Consider the following 6,627-nt stretch of genomic DNA (forward strand, 5'->3'; position numbering starts at 1 on the left):
TTGAAAGGAAATCAATTAATACATATGCTACAAAATATTCACAAGGAGAATAACATGACCAATATCACAGAACATTATTATTGTCTCTGTATTAGGACATACAGAGAAGAGTGTGCTGCTCATAGAAAACTCCTAGTACCACTAAAATTGACAGTGGAAATAATGATTCTGATGGGGACCAAAATAACTGCAAATATGAGAAATCCTCCAGTTCTGGTTATTAATGTAATTGATGCCAATATATATATCTGTGACATATTGCTTAATGACCACAAAATTCTTCAATGTCAGTATGCATCGCATGTGCATTATGCCACTGCTGGTCCTCTTATCCAGAATAGAGCTTACAAATCTTTTTTAAAGATTTATTTATGAAAGAGGTAGAAGGAAAGAGAGATAAAGAGACCTAGGGCATCTTTCTGGTACATGTATTCCTGGGAGATTGAACTCTGGACTGCATGCTTGATGTGCAATGCTTTATCCACTGTGCCACCTCCAGGATCACTTCATTGTCTTAGACCAGCTAAAAGTTACTAATACTATATGTATTTAGGAGTCTTGTTTCAAGACACCACTTTGGAACCTCTATATTTCCCACCTCTTAACATTACTGAGGTGTTAACAAACAAAAAGCCATTGGGCTAATTAAAAATGAGAGTTCACATGATGCCTCAAGTAACAATCAATTCTAGTAATCATTATGATTCAACCAATCTTATTTATATGTCTTATTCCAGCCATTTCCATCTGATTAGACAGCAAATGGAACAGAATAAAAATGAAAAATACTACCATTATGTCAATATATATTAACAAGTAAATTTTATGGTAGCATAGTATACAATAGAAAATATAGATAAGGCATTAATTTTCATTAACTTTTTAATACATTTAATATTATTCTCAAAGTCTATGCTTTGTTAATCAGACAACCATGCACACTATTTCTGAATGTTGGTAACAGAGACTTGATTTGAATGACATTCTTCATTTACAGAAAAATGTTTAGGTTTTCAGTCAGGTATGAATCTGCAATGGTAGTGTCGGCACATAGTATAATACAACTACAATAGTAGTTCTATAATTGGAAGTTAATATGTTAATTCAAGTTAGATGAACTTTCTAATATGTAACTTTTTCAGGTCAAAAGAATTGAATTGTGTTATCAAGATGTTATTTAGTTTATTTTATGCAAACCCACTATCTAACCAGTTAGCTATCATATACGAAGTGTGTTGATGTCATTTTTAAGAATCTATAATATGTTGAAATTTTTATCATAAATATTTTACTTTAGTACAGCATATGCTTTTTTGTTTGGTTTATTTATTTTTTTAGTTGCTAACATGGTTATTGCTGGGGCTTAGTGCCAGCACTACAAATGCATCACTCCTCCTGGAAGCCTTTCCCCCCTATATATTCCATTGTATTTGATAGGACAGAAAGAAATTGGGAGGAGAATGGGAGATAGAGAGGGAGAGAGACAGACAACACTTGTGGAACTGCTTTACTGCACATGGGGAGTGGGACCTTGAATTGAGGTCCTTACACATGGTAATATGTGAGCTTAACTAGGTGCACCATAGCCGAGCCCCCTAGAGTAGCTTCAGTTTATAGAGAAATTTTTATATAACTATTAGCCATTCTTATTATGTTTATAATTTATACTTGTTATAGTTAATAAACTCCTATAATATGTTAGTAAGGGAATTAAATACTTTATTCAAATATACTATATAATATAAGCTAATTTTCTTATTATGTATGCTATATTACATTAGATCCTTATGTCTCTTTAGACTTTGTGCCTGTGAAGGTTTTTTGGAATTTCATTGTCTTTGATGCTTTTAGCTATGCTTGTCTTTTATTGTAGATTATCCCTCCAGCAGAAATGTTCTGATGTTTTCTTTATTATTCATCTGGGGTTATGAATTTTCAAAAGAAGGACAACAAATGAAAATATCATTTTATTATTTAGCAATACAAAATTATCTTTTGGCTCAAAAGTTGGCCTAAAGCCATAGAACACAGACTTGTATGCATGAGACTTGGGTTCTGTCACTAGCACTACATATGCTAGGTCTCTGTCTCAGAAAGAACTATACAGGTGAATGAATTTGGTAAAAATGAAGTCTATAAATTTGAACTATTATAAATACTGTTATTATTTTTAACTTTTGCTACCAAGATTATTAATACTGTAATCCCCTACTCCTGTCAACAATTTGTTTTTCATTTTATTTTTTACAGAGAGAGAGAGAGAGATAGGAGAGAAAGTGATAGATAGACATACATTATCCTACAGCAATATCCTACCACTCATGAAGATTCCCCTTTGCAGGTGTGGATCAAAGACTTGAACCCTGGATCTCATGCATGATAAGGTTTATACTCTGCTAGGTGTGCCATCACCTGACTCCTATTCTTGAAATTTTTATTGTTCCAGGCTCATGAGAACTTTTCACTACTTTACATCTTAAGAATAGTAATAAGTTTACTTCCAGACATTTGTCATTATCTTTGGTGATATAAAGGAAAAATGAATTGGGTAATAACTTAATGAAAGGATCATATTACTCGGTGAGCTAAATTAGCAGAAACAAGATCATTAATCTTTGAATGAATTTATGAAGTCCTAATTGTTATATGATACATTCTTCTTATTTTATTGTTTTTATCCAGAGCACTACTCAGCTCTGACCTATGGTGGTGCAGGGAATTGAACCTGGGGCTTTGGAGCCTCAGGCATAGAGTCTTTTTGCATAACCATCATTCTATCTACCCCTACCCAATATGATACATTATTAACAAATCTTGCTTGAAAAAGCTTAATTGAATGAACTTTTGGAAAGTACTACTCAAATTATTATAGTATTTATACCTAATGTTTCAAAGTGTGAATGTCTATATGATACAAAAAATGAACTTCAAGTTTTGCCCAACACTATGTCTTGATATTGTTCTAAGTTCATAGTTAATGGTAAAGTCTAAAAGTAGAAAACTTTTAAAGAAATGCATGTACTATCTTATGTAAAAAGCAAGATGTTTTTCATTCTGGATTCAGAGAGAAGTAGGTATTACAGAATAAAGCTATATAGCTTATTCTTTATTGATCAAAACTTTTAAAAATCAAAATTTAAAAACTCAAGGGTGTTTTTAAACAGAACGGCAATACTAAGATAACATAAGAAAATGCTAAAAGGACATGAGGAACTAAGATCCCAATCCATTACTGGTGAGAATGTGAAGTGTTAGAAACCACTTTGGAGAATGTTTCTTTGTTTTGTATAATTTACATATCAAATCAATTTCACTCATAGCTACTTATCTGGGGCAAGGGAAAAGTGTGTGTATGTGTGAATGTGTATGTGTGTAGTCACAAGAAAACTTTGCTATTAATGTTGTAAAAGGCTTTTTCATTATATTCCCAAATTGGAAACAGCTGGTCATCAACAGGTGTCTGTGTTAGTGAAATATCTGTAGTTTTACATTGCGATATATATATATATGTGTGTGTGTGTGTGTGTGTGTATCTATCTCTCTCTATATGTAAACTTGCAATGAAATAATACTCAACAATAAAAAGGTGTAAAGTACAAAAAACAAAGTAGAAAATCATTTTGGTAAATGAAAGAAGTCATGCAAAAAGAATACATAATATATATTCATATGAACTTCTGAAACAGATATATTTAATATAATATCACAGTCAGATAAGTAAATGTCTCACAACAGTTGATTGTAAATGACCTGTAAAGGAAAATAATGGAAGTTTTTGTTTAATTAATATGCTCTATTATATGTAATGGTTGTTATATAAGTATAAATATTTTTAAAATGCATTAAACTGTAAAGAGAAAATATTTCTATTATATACTGTGTCAGCAGTATCTCTATGAATTGAATATACAATTTATTATTAAGGATGTACTTTATTTTTCAATTATTTATACTATTTATAATCATGTCACCTCAAGACTATGATCAATTACGGAAAAGAACATTCTACTATAAACTATAGATTTATCATCACATTAACAGTAATGTAAATTGCACTTTTATAATTTCCAAAGGATGTGGATATGACTTTTTCTCCCACTAATAGATATTTCTACGTTCTACTGGATGTATAGGAAACACAAGAGACAATTTCAGCAGCTACTTAGGAAAGCTTTTAAGTATGTATAATGTTTGCTACTGTTTTAGGTAGTGTTCAGACAGCTATTCTCACAATCTCTTCAAGTTGTTGTCCATTCAGAAGGTACTATTCATTTGATCAATACTCCATACTTGGTCTTGTTTATCAGTTATATGTTCACTGTATTGGTTTCTGTGATTAGTTATTCTTATTTAGTATGAAGGGTACCTTTTACTCTAACTTACACCTTTTAGATGCCAGAGAAATAGCTAATCAGGTAGGATGTATGCCTTGCTGTATGTACAGACAAATTTGAAACCTGGTACCACATGGAAATGTCAGACTTCAGAAAGCTCTGATACTGTGATGATTACTCTCTGCTTCTCTCTATTTGAATGAGAAAAGAGAATACTTGTACCATTTATTATCAATTTACTACTTTAAAATATTCCTGAGATACTTGATAAAATAGTTATGTAAAATGACTTTCATTCTTGAGGCTTGAAACACTTAGGTTCAATTCCAAGCATCATAATAAGCCTGAGCTGAGCAGTGTTCTGGTAAAATATAAATACATAAAATAAAAATGAAAATTATTACATTTATTTCCTTTCACTATCTATTATTTATGTTTGATTACATAGATTAAAAGTCTCTTTCCGGTGACGAAACACCCAAATGTCTCACCTCCTGTCCTAGTCCCAGAGCCTGCAAAGGTGAACCCACTGGGACTGGCTGGGGGAAAAGAGGAAATTTGTTCCAGAAGGAACTGTCTGAGGGACTAGCTGTACTCTGCTAAATACATTAAGTAGTGATTTCTATCTAATAAACACTTTACTGTCTCTTTATACAGAAAAATAAATAAATAAAATAAAAATAAAAGTCTTAAATTTTAGAGGGCTGGCTGTCTTTTTTGTGATTTATGCGTATTAATAGATATGTAAATATTAAGCATATGTATTGTTATAAATTAGTCATATGCATATGTGACATTTATGATATATAATAAAATATCTAACTCTGTAATGAGTAAAGTAAGAAGACATTATAAGCTATTTGTGAAAACAGTTTTATTTAGTTATTTGTAAATGATTGAACTGATTTTACTTTTGAAATAATGAAAATATTTACCTTAATAACATTTTATTAATTACAAGAGATACTAGTTTGCTGAACTATTGTTATGCAAATAATAACTCAGGCACCATAAGTAAAATTTTTAGCTTGGCTCTCTTAAGTTTTCTATTAGACTGTAATGTTTAGTGTGAAAGGTACCAAAATATTTTCTAATTTGTTTTGGCTTTCATTACAGAATGTTTTACAGCACAGTATTTGTCTCAGTGGTACAGTGTCACATCTCCACAAAATGTGTGTAAACACTCCTTCCCTCCAACAAAATCCCATCCCCATTCTCTGTATGATACAGTTCCCCAACCACTCTTTTGCTGTCTGACCCCTTCCCCACTAGTGTCCTCAGATCTACTGATATAAACCAAAGGTTGTTGTTCTTTTAATATTTTATCCATATTTCCCCTTGTTGTATTTCTTAAATCCTAGAGATTAGTGAGAATATACCTTGTCTTTCTCCTAGTTTATTTCATTTTGCATAGTCCCATCTAGGTCCGGCTTTAGCATAGCACAAGGAATGGTCTCACCTTTTCTTATAGATAAGTATTATTCCATTGTGTATGCATACATTATAATTTTAAAGGATTTCTATGTATTCATTAGGTATGCAACAAAACTGAAACAAGTTGTACTAAGCCTTCAGCATTCTCCTATTTTATTTCAATGTAATTTTTTTTTATTAAAATGGTTCATCTTTCAGGCCAGATTCTACCAGCTCCTATGATTTTAATGATTCACAATTTCTATTTAATTCATGGGGCAAACATTGAAAAATCAGAATAAGACTAAACTCCACATAAATACAACATAATTTCAAGTGTTAATTCATACCACTTTGTTCAATATAAAGTATATTTAAAACCTCACTAAAATTAACAAGTCTTTTTTTTTGTAATTTTATTTATTTATTTTCCCTTTTTTTGCCCTTGTTGTCTTTTTATTGTTGTAGTTATTATTATTGTTGTTACTGATGTTGTCGTTGTTGGATAGGACAGAGAGAAATGGAGAGAGGAGGGGAAGACAGAGAGGGAGAGAAAGACAGACACCTGCAGACCTGCTTCACCGCCTGTGAAGCGACTCCCCTGCAGGTGGGGAGCCCGGGGCTAGAACCGGGATCCTCATGCCGGTCCTTGCGCTTCACGCCACCTGCGCTTAACCTGCCGTGCTACCGCCCGGCTCCCAATTAACAAGTCTTTTGAGGAAGGTAAATAATGTAATACCTTTAACTGATAAAAGTTAAAACTGAATTTGAGTCTTCAAAAATGAAATCTTATTCTCACTGTCAGTTTGTTTCCTGTGATATAAGCCTTCAACTCCTTTTGAATAGCTTATTTATAATATAAATAACTTCTCTTTAGTCA

General features: G+C 31.9%; 1 non-coding gene across 1 annotated transcript; it reads left to right on the forward strand.

Moving 5' to 3' along the window:
• Window positions 1-4,795: 4,795 nt before the first annotated feature.
• Window positions 4,796-4,920, forward strand: LOC132537907 (small nucleolar RNA SNORD22). Its single transcript, XR_009549319.1, has one exon. It is a non-coding gene; the product is annotated as a small nucleolar RNA SNORD22 (small nucleolar RNA).
• Window positions 4,921-6,627: the final 1,707 nt, after the last annotated feature.

This window comes from Erinaceus europaeus, chromosome 3, assembly GCF_950295315.1.
Source record: "Erinaceus europaeus chromosome 3, mEriEur2.1, whole genome shotgun sequence".
NCBI lineage: Eukaryota > Metazoa > Chordata > Mammalia > Eulipotyphla > Erinaceidae > Erinaceus > Erinaceus europaeus.